The following is a 16859-nucleotide window of genomic DNA, read 5'->3' as shown; positions in this document are numbered from 1 at the left end:
CTGCCGTGCAGAGAAGATTCCTAATGTGATAAACTGTTCAGTACCATGGATGTTATAAGGTTATTGTTACAGAAGACTGCTGCCCTTGTGGCTGCCCAAGTCCTGACATACACATACAGCCCCATTCACTATGACAGCCTGTAAGGAGTCTCACAACCTTGTTCTTCCTCCTAATGAAATAATGACATTAATTTCTACTTAAATTCTACCAGTGGGATTCAGCTCCGCTGAAATCTATATTCTTCAACAACTTTTCTTTTATTAATGGCTTTTAGTGATCTTTGAAGCCATATATTAAAAATAAATTCACCTAATGAAGATTATTGGTTGCTCCTACATTGTGACCGCATACAATAACAGGTCATTATTACACAAGTTCTAACTAAAAAGCATTTGGCTGTGGCACTACTGGCAGAAGCTCTCTTCATTTAAGGATCTGGGCATACAGATTCCAAGAGACCTATCTTATCTACATAGACATTCATTTTGATTTGGCAAAATCAATGCCATTAAAATGTATTTATAACCCATGTTCTTATACATTGTCCATGGTGTGGACAACCACACATAGAGTAAGAAGGGTGACAATATCTCTTAAGGCTGGGTTCACACTACGTATATTTCAGTCAGTATTGTGGTCCTCATATTGCAACCAAAACCAGAAGTGGATTAAAAACATAGAAAGGATCTGTTCACACAATGTTGAAATTGAGTGGATGGCCGCCATATAACAGTAAATAACTGCCATTATTTAAATATAACAGCCGCTGTTTTAAAATAACAGCAAATATTTGCCATTGAATGGTGGCCATCCACTCAATTTCAACATCTTTTACATCACTGAGACTCGGGGCATAAGCAAAGTCTGTAAAAATTTTACATTTCATTTTTTTGCCTTACAAAATGAAACACTCTAATATACGTACACTGCAATACTTGATATTTGTTGACTCTTTTGGCCATTCTTATGTATTAAACTTAGTGTACAATGATTAACATGTTCATGAGCATTCCTATAAAAATTATACAAGTTTTTATTAAACCAAAACCTAAAAGGGTATTTCGTTTTGGCTACATTACCACACAGATAACAATAAGTTCTAAATCTCAATAACTATGACATAATAAGTGTTAATTGTTTTTCCAGTTTTTACAAAAGTGAAAATATCTCTTTTCTAAAATTAATCAAACTAATAACAGGACAATTAAAAATAAATCCATCATGTCAATACCAGAAATGAATAATGCAAGGAGAGACATGCTTCTGAGAGAAACTCTAGTCTCTAAAAATACACAGCAGTATAGCAGAATATAACATCATCTGAGAATGGAAGATTGCACAGCTACAGTATGTTGTTTGATCAGGCTGTAAACAAATAGGATGATAGTGAAAAATAAGCAGATTTGATGTCTAAAAGTTTGGAAGAAAATGCTAAACCAAAAGTAGACTTACTGTAATGTAAGTTCTCTATATGAATTACTAGAACTAGAACTAGAAATTAACTAGAAATGAACATGATATAAACATCAAGGGGAAAAAAACACAACTCAGCTAAGGACAAACCTCAAACTAATGAATGAATGAGCCTTTCCTGCTCCACTGGGAATTCTAGTAAGAAAGGATATGCAAAATAGCTCTCACGCCCTTGGCAAGATGGCTTTCCTTTAAATCAGTGTTTCACTTAACCTAGGAGTCTTCAAATTAAGGATATATGCCAAGTAGCAATGAGCGAATCTTGAGCATGCTTAGGTTCAACCAAACCCGAGCATGCTGCATTTGATTGCACATCGCTGCAAAATTTAGATACAGCTTCATGACTGCCTGGAAAACATGGACACAGCCATAGGTTGCGTTTATATTTTCCAGGACTCCCTAGGACTGTATCTGACTTCTGCAACAACCAGTAATCAAATGCCTCGCAATCAGCTGTGGACAAACCTGAGCATGCTCAAAATTGGCTTATCTCTAATGCCAAGCCAAACCTTTTTCTAAAGGAAGGACAACTCATCAGTACAGAGCTGGGTGTTGGCTGGCTAGTGAGAGGCCTATCCACATGGGGTTAAAAGGAAATTATTTCACTTTAAGGAGAGCATCACAAATATGTGTGGAGACTTAAGGACCATTCCTGTTCCACTGGGAATTTTGGAAAGAGAGAACATGCAAAATAGATTATTGATATTTGACAATTATAGTGCACTAAATGACCATTTTCACAGGGATCAGGATTTTATGCATCTACATGCAAAGGGTGCTTACTGGGCTTTCCTTCATAAAGTATAAAAGAATGTAGTGAACAACAAGAACTGCGAAGTGGGGATAAACTGCTATGTGAACAATGTTGAAGTAGGCCTTTATGACTGATAAACCTGGGCCACCATAAAAGAAATCTGATTTAGGATACCTAAAAGTAATAATAGTGTTGTGCCGCGCTAAAAGGTTACCATATTATAATAAAATGGTTAACTAATTCACATACTCTCTTCCATGTATTTGTTAAAAATAAAGTCACTCACCACATTGGTGTACTGGTTGTGCTCTGACTTGTAGTCCTCCGTATCAGCAGATACAGCATCCGATAGATTTTAGTTTCTTTCAAATTCCTTTAAGGTCCACGGAATAGGTTAGGGTTCTCTACGTCCTTTGTAGTTGTTTGTAACTTCTTTGCAAAGCGTGCGCCCCGGCCGGTGGCGCGTAAACCGCTTGCTAGGATAATCCTGAACGGAGTCCTCTGTGACGTCACAGTACAGACGTTTAAATATTCCCTGAGTTATATGAGCTTGTTACCTGGGGAACCTGTGACTATTGGCTCACATTCTGCATTTTAAAACAAACCCCCAAATTTAACAATTCTGAAATTATAAAGCTCTTCCAGAAGACAGTCTGGATATTAGAGATATATTTTTTCTGGTTTTAAAGGATTAAAGAATTTTGGTACTCATGAACAACCTAAAAATGTTTGTTATAGTGAATAAAATGTGTATTTTTTACACTGATTACTTTCTAATACCTCTATTGATGTCGGTTGGTCCCTCCTCACTAACAGGTTAAGGTCACTCTATAACATAATAAAAACATTGAGTGGAAAGATTATGTAGTTTTTTTCATGTGCAGGTTTGCCCTTGTGCATCTGTGAATATGCATTAAAACACAACACAAAACAGATTCTTAAAGGTATATTTCGTCATAACTGTCAGTGATTTACAAAGATTCCAATAGATTTTGTGTCACCTAGGAAACAAAGCAAAAAGAGCACCGTATTTGTATTACTCAGGCAAAGCAAGAACTCCTCCATTTCAGAAATAACAGATAACTGACTGCTTGAACATTTTCTGATCTAGCATAATGCAATGTACCTTTTTTGCCCTCAGTGCTCCCCCAAAGGGAACCAGTCATCAGTTTTATTATATCCAAACCATGGAGAGCATAAAACCCCCATCTATGATTCATTCTGAAACACTGTGGCACTTCAGAGAAATAAGAACCCAGCACGGCAAGAAGAAGCTAGCTGGGACTACACAGTTGACTTGAAGCCCCATTTTACCAGAAGTGCTGCAGCTTTTTAGATTGAATTGTAGATGGCTACAATTAGGAAGCCTATCCTTGTCTAATACCTTTGGGTGTACTACTCTCTTGGATGGTAATGTTACAGTGTTGTGACGCCAGAACTTGTCCAGCACACAGGTGTGATGTTGGTACCTGTTTTTAATGTGGTCAGTTTGTAGTGTTCCCCAAATGGTCGGTATCCTGCCAGGTGGTGATGGGTCCCTTGGGCTCTTGTCACGGTAGTCCAAAGTGGCAATTGACCCACGCAGACTATCGGTACCACCACAAACCGAAAAGGGAAAAATAACCCAAGGTGTACAGCTTGTGTATAGGTGCTGGTGCAAAGAGAAGGATCACGGTGATGGAAAGAATATAACAGCGTTACTGTACAGTCTCTTGATAATACAATACACTTTTGCAGAAATAGATAAATCTTTACACTGACTTCAGTGCTTCAACTTGTTTGAGCTAAGGAGATGCTTGAGGAAGTAGAGTAGAGGTAGTTGTAGTGGTGCCTACAGAGTTGAAACTAGAGTAGAGTAGCATAGAGAGGTTTAGTTTATAGAGGGAGTCCTAAACCAATGTAGCAATGTACTCTGCCGGAACTTGAGAGAATACTTGAGAGTGAGAAGTTTACTTGTACCCTTGTAAAGACTTAAGTCTGACCACCTTCTGCCCTACCGTGTCGAGTGACTCGTCCTCCTAGGGTTATAAAAGCCCCAGTTGTGGTTACCTGGATGAAGCTCGGTTTCCAGGGTGTCACAATTACCTGCACTGTGAGATAGGATACGTACACCTTTCTGGTAGCTTTGTCCTATTCAGGCTAGTTCCTCTTTTGTATCAGGATACTGCCCTGCACTTTGTAGAGTGGTTCTCGGCGTGGGATAGGATATTTTCAAACTCTTCTCCCTTTAAGCATTTAATTATAGACACGAGATAGCGCTCATCCACTCAAAAAAATTAAAAATAATAAATGTAAATTCAGAATGAAACTCACCCGGGTGTCAGTGGGTATAGGGTAGATCCAACCCTTCCACCACTTATCCACGGGGGCATTCATTAAATCTCAATCGCATCCTTGTTCAGTAGAACATCCATATGGAGGGCGCTCAGTAGATCCCGAATGTGTATCACACACCGGCCATAGACAATATTACAAGAGAAAAAAGAAAAAAGTGTACCAGCGCTCAAGGATGGATCGATACTATAAAATATGCATGTGGCAAAGAACATTTGGTTGACTTACTTCACTGTGGGGGAAAGGATGTATTAACCAACCAGTCCCCCTCCTGGGCGCCTTCAGTATTTCGCTTTGCTAGCGATTAGTCCGTTCCACAAGTTTACCAAGTATGTCATTTATTCCAATAAAATACAGTTGTTATGGCAACGCGTTTCAGCGGGTCATCCCCCACTTTTCTCAAGCCAAAAGAATATAAGAACAAGATCTGCTTTATACTTACAGTGCGGATCCATCACACTGTAAGTATAAAGCAGATCTTGTTCTTATATTCTTTTGGCTTGAGAAAAGTGGGGGATGACCCGCTGAAACGCGTTGCCATAACAACTGTATTTTATTGGAATAAATGACATACTTGGTAAACTTGTGGAACGGACTAATCGCTAGCAAAGCGAAATACTGAAGGCGCCCAGGAGGGGGACTGGTTGGTTAATACATCCTTTCCCCCACAGTGAAGTAAGTCCACCAAATGTTCTTTGCCACATGCATATTTTATAGTATCGATCCATCCTTGAGCGCTGGTGCACTTTTTTCTTTTTTCTCTTGTAACACCCTTTAAGCATTTAGCACTGTATAGTAGATATAGTAAGAATACTGGAAGAACTGGTTGTCTCTAGCTGCATCTGCATACACGGGCCTCTGACCAACCAACTGAACACACAAACTGAACTGACTTCCTCCCACACAGGGCTAACTAACCACTCCCACAGGGGCTGTGTATGTGTGTAAAGAAAAGGCATAGGTAGAAGAAGAAAGAGTATCTCTTATAGGCTAACACAAAACACATGGTACCACAATAACAGTAGCCCATTCCTATCTTCAGCTGTGCAATGAAACAACAAGAATTAGAAATAACACTGGCACCTAGTGGTGAAACTAGAGAATACTACCTTCATCACCACTGAACCTGGAGGGAGAACTTTACGACAGGTGCCTAGGGCACTTAACAGTGGGACACCCCATTAGAGTCTTCCATTGATTTCATTGGGTTTGTTGGTCAAGTTAAGCATCAGAGCATTGAAAAATGCTTGACTCAAGTAAAAAGAACTCAAGCATTTTATTGCTTGCTTAACACTAATTATTATTTCACCATGTGGGATCAATAAAGTTATATGTAATGGTTTAGACAAGTATAGTACGTATGCAGTGATGCCTAATATGCTTACTTTTTTACATTGTTTTTCATTTGTAAACTGAAGGGGGTGAATTGAAGTTTTATTAAGGGGCTTCTTAAAATTTTTTAAAACATTTCCCAGTCGTCCTCACAGCTGCACACGGGAAATTTTCTCATGCTGATTGGGACTGGAAAAGTATGCAGAGAGATTAAAACCCCCACCCTTTCTGCCCTCACCTGTCATGAACAGGTACCCAGAGAGATGCTGGGAGCTTTAAATGGGGGTTTTGTTTTTTTGCTGGATTTTTTATTTTTTTTCTGGGCTTCCTCCATTAACAGGAGAAGTCATATTTTTCACCCTATGGGACTATTGTAAGAAACCATTAGATTGCATACAATGATCAATGCTATGCTATTGCATAATATTGATCTGTCCGATTGGCGCTCTGCTAGTAGAGAATGCCTGAGGCAGAATATATTTTCAGATGGCCTATCAAGCTGCACAGAAGTAAAGAAAAGACCCCAGGATGCCATGAACTGACCAGTTTGTCATTTGTCAAAAATGTTTTCCTAATAAAGATTAAAACCATAAACTGACCAGTTTGTTATTTGTCAAAAATGTTTTCCTAATGAAGATTAAATCAAAACTGATCAGAGAACTGACAAATGCAGCAACTTTCAGTAAAACCTAAGTGCCGCCATGCCTATTGTTCATAGCATTTAAGGGACAAAATGAGTCATTAACTTTGAGACTCACTGTCTCCGAAGAAAGACTGTGAGCTTGCTTCATAAATTTATCCTACGCACTGTGTTGTACATGCACACAGGGCTGTATTTAACACTAGGCACCTGTGGTCTGGTGCCTAGGACAGCAACTTGTAGGGGGGTAGCACCAGGGAGCAGGGAAGGAAATCTTTTTTTTTTTTTTTTTTTTTTAAATCAGCCACCTCCTGTTCAGTCTTGCCGGTAAATCTGGTGTCTTTTCAAGGGGGAAGGGGGGTATGGAGGTATTGGTCAGGTCTGGCATGGCGGAATTATCCGGTCACAGTATGGCAGTATTGTTAATGTCTGGTATGACAGTGTTAAATGTGATGCCTGGAGCTATTACCTACCAATTAGGGATGAGCAAACTTTTGAAAAGTTTGGTTCGATTCGATCCGGCGAACTTTCGTGAAGTTCGGATTCGTAGGAACCGCACCTAAAACAAACCTTGCAATAACGGCTTAATAATTGCAGCTACAATAGTGGGAGTCTTACAGGGTATAGTTTCGTTTAGTTGCAGTTGCTATTACAATGAAAAAAAATGGAAAAAAGTGCAAAAATAGTGAAAAAAATTAGCCAAGGTGTAAGTAATTACACGGGACATAGGACACAAAGTTCCTTGGACCCAGTAGGGTGGAAAACAGACAATTGACAATGGAACCAGCAGCAGAATAGTACTGTATTGGACCCAGTGTGGTGGAGAACAGCCAATTGACGGAGGAGGAGCAGGCAGTAGCACTTGATTGCACCCAGGCCAGTATGATGGAGAACAGACTATTCAAGGAAGAGGATGTTCAGCCTTGGAGTGGTGGTCTGGGAATCCTCGCTGATTATGTGGTTCACCGTACTTTCAAGAACACGGACGAGTGGGATGATGTCGTTGATCAACAATTGGCAGGACATGTTCGAAGAAACCTGTGCATTATGAGGTTTATCAAATGTGCCATACAAGGTGTATGAAGCAGCCCTCTCTGCTGCACTGCAGAGAAAAGGTTTCTCCCTTTGTGGGCTACAACACTTCCCACCGTTAGCTGACCTTGGGTCAGCCATTTATATACCTCCTCCCTCATGGTCCGGCTCCGTTCACCCAGGCTCACAAAATGGAAGACAGCCTGAGAGCGCCGGGCCTGACATTGTTGGGAAGACATTGGGGCAGGTTGGACTGCAGTCAAAGCAGTGGATGGTTGCAAGCTGGTGTAGGCAGAACTTTTGCAGAACTGGCCCCCTAAAGCACCGGGGAGGTGACAGTGGCAAGAATGGGCTAAATTTATGGTGGTCTTCTGGGGGAATGTTGACCCAATGGGCACTAACAGACATATACTGCCCTTGCCCATAATTAAAGGACCATACATCAGCACTGGGGTGTCCTGGACACCAAGATCCCCAATGAGTCGCCAACATTTTTCTACACAACGGTGCAGTGATGGGACAGCCGATGGGACAGCTGATGGGAATTTTTTTTTCTCGGACAGTGATGGGACTTTTTTTTTTTAATTTTTGTTGTTGCAGCTTAACAGGGTTCTCCTATTTTTTGAACCTTATTGTAAAGATATGAACTGTTTTTCCCTTAATAAATTCTATAAGCTTGAATACTGAAGTTGCTTTCATGTGTCTTGGTTAACACTCACAGACAGCTGTCACATTACATTTTTGATTAGGCAGCACCCAGGTATATCTGAGACGACTAATTTAAGGTCTCACCCTAACAGGGGTGACGTCACACATCTTCATATTCACAGAAAACCAGGATACAAGGGATTATAGGAGTAATAATCCATTGTATCCTGGTCTATTCTGTGAAAAAAGTACAATTTTGTGTCGCCGTTGTTATTTTTTCCAGATTCGTAAAAAGCTTTCTCAAAAGTTCGGTTCGGTGCTGAGCCGAACTTTTTGCAAAGTTCAAAACGAATCTGGTTCGTTACGGTTCGGTTCGCTCATCCCTACTACCAATCTACCAAACCTGTGGTGAGAATTCCAGACAATATGCAGACGGCTCTAATCATTGATTCAATATGGAAATTTGTGTATGTTTTAAGCAGTTAAAAACCTTGAAAAACATGATTCAGACAATGTTTCTACATGTAGAGAAATGCATGTGGCCGAAACCATGCACCCATTTCTTCCTCAGTAGTCATGTGCTGTTACCAGGATTATTGGCCATATGTCTATTGGTTACTGCTTGAGGGCCTGGTTTCAGCTGCATGTGGTGACGTACAGTCAGGCTGCATTCACACTACGTATATTTCAGTCAGTATATGTATATTTCAGTAAGTATATTTCAGTCAGTATTGCAGCCAAAACCAGGAGTGGATTAAAAACACAGAAAGGATCTGTTCACACAATGTTGAAATTGAGTGGATGGCCGTCATTTAATGGCAAATATTTGCTGTTATTTTAGAACAACGGCTGTTATATTGAAAAAATGGCAGTTATTTACTGTTATATGGCAGCCATCCACTCAATTTCACCATTGTGTGAACAGATCCTTTCTGTGTTTTTAATCCACTCCTGGTTTTGGTTGCAATACTGACTGAAATATACGTAGTGTGAACACAGCCCCAATGTGGGAACACGACTTAAGACTGATTAGATATCAATATAATATTCAGGAAATAGAAAATCATGATGCTAATTGATGAGTGAAGATGGGGTGTCTTCATGTTTACTGCCTAGGGCAGCAGCAGCTGTTAATATGGCCTTGCATGTAAGCCATGTGTTATTAAGTCCCAGGAAGTCAAGACTTACACATAAATCATAGGTCACTAAGAGCTTTGCATTACAGTCAAAGTCTACTACATGATACAAACTAAAAGTCACAGAAATTACATTGTTACTCTGTGTATTACTATTGTGTTATTCAGACATTCCTTTTAATAGGAGCCTTTCCTTCCAAGTACTGTAATTTCATAATCTGTCTAACATTGGGTCTTTGGATAATGAATCCTTGCCACATTGTATGTTAATAAAATAAGCCCACCATTTTGCAATGGTATGAGGTGTTATGGATTATTATTACTGCCACCTTCAGGGGAAAAAACTCAGCACCCTGTTCTTTTGTGTTGTACTGTAATGTCCTATATATTATTCATCATTTTTTAATATATGTAATTTATCATACTAACATTTAGTTTCATTGTGCTCAATGGCCATATCATTTTGCAATAGCCTAATTTATTCTGTTATAAAAGCATTTTTTACTTGAGTAGCCACATTTCAGTTTTTGCATATTGCAGAGAATTGTGTGCTTGCTTGTTTTCAGATTCATATAACCAGGGCCAGCATAGTGTAATGGCATAACCATCAATGAGTTTGTTGTATAATAATACTTACTTATTTTATGTAATAGTTTTCTTATTTCTATGTCCAGAATTGTCGTCTGGGTGCTTCATGTAACTAATAAGAATCTGAAATCTTTTTCCAAAACATGTAAGCCAGAATTACTTCACATCAGATAATGGGCATAGTAAGAAATCCACGGGCATTATATTTTTGGTTGTGACATACAAGCAGTTAAATCTGACCTCTAGAGCTCATGACAGTGGAATAAAGATTTGTTAACAAAAATCCTAGAAGTAATTACTTGATATGCTTTAGTATTAGTTCTGCTCATGTGACATATACATTAAAAGTTTTATTATATAATGTTTGAAGAATATTAATGGTTAATGTTAAAGTGGAAGTCCAGGGTCCGACATAATTTTCAAAAGAGTAGGGCAGGAAGTGGCTGAACATAACAACTTGTACCTTCCTCCCCGATTCCATCGCAGGGGTCCGATATCTCCCGCTGCTTTTGGGTCTGAGCGAAGACCCGGGTCGTGACATGTCAGCCCTGCTCAGCCAGTCAGCAGCTGTGGCTGGGTCCCCGTCTGTTTTATAAGAAAAATGTCCAACCCCTGACTTCTCCTTTAAACATGTTTCTATTGGTGATGTATAAGTATATGTATTGCCAAATCATAAAGAAAAAATTGTTGGTCTCCAGCTTTTTAAAATTTCCAATTCTTTATTCCAAAAATCACATCTAAAATCACAGCTTCTAAAATCATGCCGACGCGTTGCAAGGTAAACACCTCTTAGTCATGAAAAAAGTACAATGAATTTCAAAAGGTATAAATGCACTACACAAGATGTGATGCCCCCTGTGGAAATCCCTCAGCCATGGGTAACACCTGAGTTAGGGAAGCCACATGACCTGCTCACATCAGCAAAAAAACTGGAAAACGTGGAGCGGAATAGAAAAATATAAAATAAACCACTCTTATAGTTAAGTCCGTTAGGATATCTAGTATTAAACTTGAGGATCCAAAAAGCTTCACGTTTTCTCAGAAGGTTCTCCCAATCCCCTCCTCTTGGGGGTCTATTTACATGTTCCAAGGCACTAACCTGTAAGGTGTCCACATTGCCATTATGGCAGTCTATGAAGTGCCTGTATAACTCTGTCTGTTCATTTAGCCTCGTTTCAATTATTATTAAAAAAGGGGAACAGAGACTCAATGACGTGAACAAAACTATTTCAGACTTGGCAACTACCCTACAAACTTACAAAGACATACCGGAATTTCCTCCAGCAAAGGATTCTACAAATAAAATCCTGATTAATTTTGAAAACGAAATAGTAGAGGAAAAGAAGTCCAAATTTAATTGTGACTTTAAGTACTACTCCTCAGATCAGGTGTACACCTGGTGGGAACACCGTAGGAGACAAAGAGCCATGCAGTCTAATATGGCAACATCTGAAAACAGAGGCAATACACAAAGTAATGTCACCTTTAATACCACCAATGTGGATTCCTCGGACACACAGACAGATCTGTCCAAGAAGGAGGAGCAACATACCTCTAGTAATCCACGAGGACGCCAGCCTTCCAAACCCCCACGGGCCCGAAATCGAGTAAGACAAGCTAACCGTGAACCCCCCCCGAATACTCGCTCCAGGACCAACACAGGGGAGTCCTCAAAAAAACGTGCTAAGTCCCGTCAGGCTGGCAGGAAACACCGCTCGGTGGAGGAAGAAGTGGCAATCAGAGGAGATAACAACTAAGAGAACTCTGGATGTGTATAACCTTTCAGCATGCATCTTATCTACGGATCAGAGTAAGGTACTGTCTAAAGGTTTGCCCTTTGTTCTCACAAAAAACTTTGACCTGTATAGCACATTACAAGACATTAATTTCTTTATGCGGGTACTTACTATTAAGAGACATTTCCTTGAAGATCGATCAGTTATTGTCCCTGTTGAAAATGACCCTGTAATGTCAACAGAAATTAATGTAAATGATTTAAACACGATTGGTAATGATAGAGTACCTCTTAACTTGACTTTTTCCCGAACAAGTATCTGTTCATTCCCTATTAGACTTACAAAGCCTGGACCATGTGGACACTGGTAAGGTCCTGAGTATGGCTAATATATTGAATATCCCTAAATATTGGCTTCAACCCCGTTAAGTCTAGAGTTCTAATAATGGATACATTCCAGCACAAAATAGAGGAGGAACTTACTTTGTTGAGTAACGGGTTAAAGAAGGATCACATTAGGGATAATCTTATGCCAGAGAGAGAGGATAGAGAGGATAGCAGTTAATGAGCTACACGAGAACCCCAATATAATAATACGTAAATCGGACAAAGGAGGTTCAGTAGTTATCCTTGATAAGGCACTGTATATTCAGGAGGTTCATAAAATCTTAGAGGACACTGTCACTTATAGGCCGTTGCCATCTGACCCTACCATCAGAGTCAGAAATTCACTTAAAGCGTAACTGTCATTTCAGGGCCATTTTTTCGAAAACATTAAATATCAACAGTTCAAGCGATTTTAAGAAACTCTGTAATAGGTTTTATAAACTAAAAGAGTTTCCTTCTGGACTGAAAAAGCAATCTCCCAGCCTCCCCCCTGACTTCATAAGCTGCAGGATTTCTGTCTCCATTATGTGGCTATGGAGAGGGGAGGGGCTGTTAGGAGTGACTGAGCACGGAGCAGTCCTGCAAAGCACAACACCCTGCAATCTTCTCTCAGTAAGTTCATAGATAAGCACTGACCTTTCTGACCCCAGAATCCGGCGGTTTAGGTGCCCAGAGAGTCTACAAACAGCTGACCTTCATATCCCCTCTTCCTGCTCCCTCATCTCCCTCAGCCCCTCCCCCCTCCATAAGGATAGAATGTGATAGCAGAGCCTGTCTTCACTGGCTTCTCTGTAATGAAGACGTGTTTGCCTGATAATGCACAAATAAGAAGTCAGGGGGGGAGGCTGGGAAATTGCTTTTTGAGTACAGAAGGAGGCTTTTTTGGCTGATAAAACCTATTACAGAGTTTCTTAAAATCGCTTATACTACTGATTTCTGCAATAAAAAAAAATATGACAGTTACGCTTTAACCTCTTAAGGACATATGACGTACCGATACGTCATATGTCCTCATTAGCACTTCAAAGCAGGGCCGCGCGGCGGCACCGCTTTGAAGCGCCGCGGTCCCAGGTACCGCGTGTAGCCCGGGACCGCCGCTATTAGCGGGCATGGTCTGATCGCCGTGCCCGCTAATTAGCTAATCGGAGGCAGCTGTCAAAGTTGACAGCTGCCTCCGATTACCGGAGGCAACCTTTCCCTGGTGTCTAGTGGGGGAGATCGCTCCTCCGGGACGTTGTCCCGGAGGAGCGATCTCCGTTACTAATGCCGGCCGGGGACTCGTCCAAGATAGCGCCGTCCCCGGCTCGGCACTCGTTTACTTCCGGCTGCAGCAGCCGGAAGTAAACGAGTGCCTATCTCATTGATCTCTGCAGCATATCTATGCTGCAGAGATCTCAATGAGCGATCACAGTATATATACTAGAAGTCCCCCAGGGGGGCTTCTTGTATATGTGTAAAAAAAAAAAAAAGTGTTGTTTATAGTAAAAAGCCCCCTCCCCCAATAAAAGTCTGAATCACCCCCCTTTTCCCAGGTTTTAAATAAAAGTAAACAAATAAATAAATAAATAAATAAACATGTTTGGTATCGGCGCGTGCGTAATCGCCCGAACTATTAATTAATCACATTCCTGATCTCGCACTGTAAACGGTGTCAGCGCAAAAAAATCCCAAAGTGCAAAATTGCGCATTTTTGGTTGCATCAAATCCAGAAAAAATGTAATAAAAAGCGATCAAAAAGTCGTATATGCGCAATCAAGGTACCGATAGAAAGAACACATCATGGCGCAAAAAATGACTCCTGACACAGCCCCATAGACCAAAGGATAAAAGCGTTATAAGCCTGGTAATGGAGCGATTTTAAGGAACGTATATTTGTTAACAATGGTTTGAGTTTTTTATAGGCCATCAGATACAATATAAGTTATACATGTTATATATCGTTTTAATCGGAACGACTTGAGGAACATGCATAACAAGTCAGTTTTACCCCAGGGCGAATGGCGTAAAAACACAGTTCCCCCAAATAAAAGAAATACGTTTTTTTTTTTCAATTTCACCCAAATAAAAGAAATGCGTATTTTTTTTTCAATTTCACCACACTTTGAATTTTTTTCTGGTTTCGTAGTATACTTCTTTTTTAGATCTTTCACTCAGTTTGGTGGATGGAGTTATTCACACTAGTCTCTACCGCAAACCTAGTTCAGAAAATGGCCTTCTACATGCCAAAAGTAGCCACCCCCCCATATGTGACATGTAATTTTCCAATAGGGGAATTTGTTAGAATAAGAAGAAACTGTTCAGATCTTGACAGTTATAACACCATAGCACAAGACTAGAGATGAGCTTTATCCAAGTTCAGCAGCGACCGCTAATCAAATGCCGAAAGTTCGGGTTCGGATCGACTCGAGCATGCTTGAGGTTCGCTCATCTCTACACAAGACCTAGAAACCAGATTGGAAGCAAGGGGCTACAAAAACATATAATTAATCGGGCATGGAAAATAGCAGCGGAAAAAAGTAGAATATACCATTTACAGGACAGAAACTTGGATAGTGAAAGGGTTAACACTTTACAGAGTAACAAAACAGATCACCTTTTAACTTTTTCTACTACATATAGTCCACAATACAAAAATATCTGTAACATTTTGCATAAATACTTACCCATGTTATATCAAGATCAAAGATGTGAAAAGGTACTTACCTCAGGTATCCGATGTGTGGCACAAAGAGGTCAAACCATAGGTAACATCTTGTCTCCAAGCGCACTACGCACTACATTACATTGGATCCTCAAGTTTAATACTAGATCTACTAGACTACATCTTGTCTCCAAGCGCACTACATTACATTGGATCCTCAAGTTTAATACTAGATATCCTAACGGACTTAACTGTAAGAGTGATTTATTTTATATTTATTGATTCCGCTCCACGTTTTCCAGTTTTTTTGCTGATGTGAGCAGGTCATGTGGCTTCCCTAACTCAGGTGTTACCCATGGCTGTGGGATTTCCACAGGGGGCATCACATCTTGCATAGTGCATTTATACCTTTGTAATTCATTTTACTTTTGCCATGACTAAGAGGTGTTTACCTTACAATGTGTCGGCGTGATTTTAGAAGCTGTGATTTTAGATGTGATTTTTGGAATAAAGAATTGTAAATTTTAAGAAGCTGGAGACTGACAATTTTTTCTTTATGATTTGGACATACGGGATATGGCCCGCAATAAAGGTCCTTCATCCTTCCAGTCTGGAGTGCCACAAATAAACCAAACAAGGCATGGTGAGCTGATAAAATCTTTTTTTTTTTATATGAATTGCCCCCTGGCAGTCATTCCTGCACTCATGAGTAAGAGCACATTGGGTCCTTAAATGTTGCTTCCATGGAGTGAGTGGCATGGGAACAGCTTGCCATAATCTTTAGTGATTATTCTGTGCAGATGGAATTGAATAAATGATTACATTACAACAGCATACAGCAGTAAAACAGTGACATGCCTCCCATAGAGGTAGACCACGCAACTGCTATAGGCCACTTGGGACGGGGGGCCAAGTTGCAGCCAAATCATTTACTGTTGTTTTTTTACTTATTTTTTTTTTTTAACACTTAGGGGGACATTTATTAAGTCTGGCGTTTTCTGCGCTGGACTTAAAAATGCCACCGCATGTCCGGCGCTATGGAGATGTATGTAGAGGCGGACTGCCTCTACATAAATCCTGTGCGAGCCAGTGCGCACGGCCGAAAACCTATGCCAGCTGAGGACTGGAGTAGGTTTTCAGCGTATCTTTTGGCAGAACGAATGGTGAATCGCGCAAATGGTGAATATTCGCAAATCGTCACTTTCCCCCAAAAAATATGCATTTTTTTCTTGATACATGTCCCCCTTAGTATGCAGAACATTGTTTTTTTCAATGTTGCACAATTTTAACCCCCTTCCCATCAAATCATGTATTGGCACATCCAATTTTGCATATCGATTCGGCAGATGGACGTGCCTGAAAGTAACAGGGATGACATGAGTGCAGGAGCTGTATCCATGTCTTCCTTAGGGGGAGAGGAGGGGTGATTGCAGCTGTCAGTGATAGCCGGGCACCCACCGCAACTGCCGAGATCCAGTCCGAGCTTGTATCTCAGCAGTTAACCCTATAGGCCCTCCCTTCATTCCCCCATCGGGGCCATGATGGTTGCTGTGAGGTCAGGCGGCTTCCCTAAGTCTCCTGTGTCTCAGCTACGGATTCTGATCAGCATTGCATATTACAGGCACGTTTCATTTCAGTGCAGATCAGCACTGCAATACAATATACCCATAATCAGGCAATTGCACAGTGAAGTTCTCATGGTGGGACAATAAAATAAAGCGTAAAAAAAAAAAAGAAAAAAAAAAGAAAAAAAATATTTATAATAAATACAAAATTTATGTTCAATCTATTTTTATTTAAAAAGAATGGTTCACAAAATAAACAATTAACAAGTCATCAAAGCACATCATAGGTAGACACTATAGAGCCTGTGAAACAATTTAGAATTGCCGATATGGCAGAAAGAAAGAAAGAAAGAAAGAAAGAAAGAAAGAAAGGAAGGGGGGGGACAGGGGAGGAAGGTATGAGGGAAATTGGAGTCTGGAAGGGGCTCCCGAGATGTCACCCCAGTAGAGCCTGGAAGTCGGCTGATTCCATATAAAGTCGCCATGGAAACCACACCGCATCGAATTTGGGAGACCTGTCATGCTGTCACCTGTCAAATACTAAATTTAAAATTCATATATAATCCCCATAGCCTCCAATACAATAATAAATG

The sequence above is a fragment of the Dendropsophus ebraccatus genome, chromosome 7, assembly GCF_027789765.1.
Source record: "Dendropsophus ebraccatus isolate aDenEbr1 chromosome 7, aDenEbr1.pat, whole genome shotgun sequence".
Taxonomy (NCBI): Eukaryota; Metazoa; Chordata; class Amphibia; order Anura; family Hylidae; genus Dendropsophus; species Dendropsophus ebraccatus.
Note: the sequence above shows the minus strand (reverse complement) of the source record.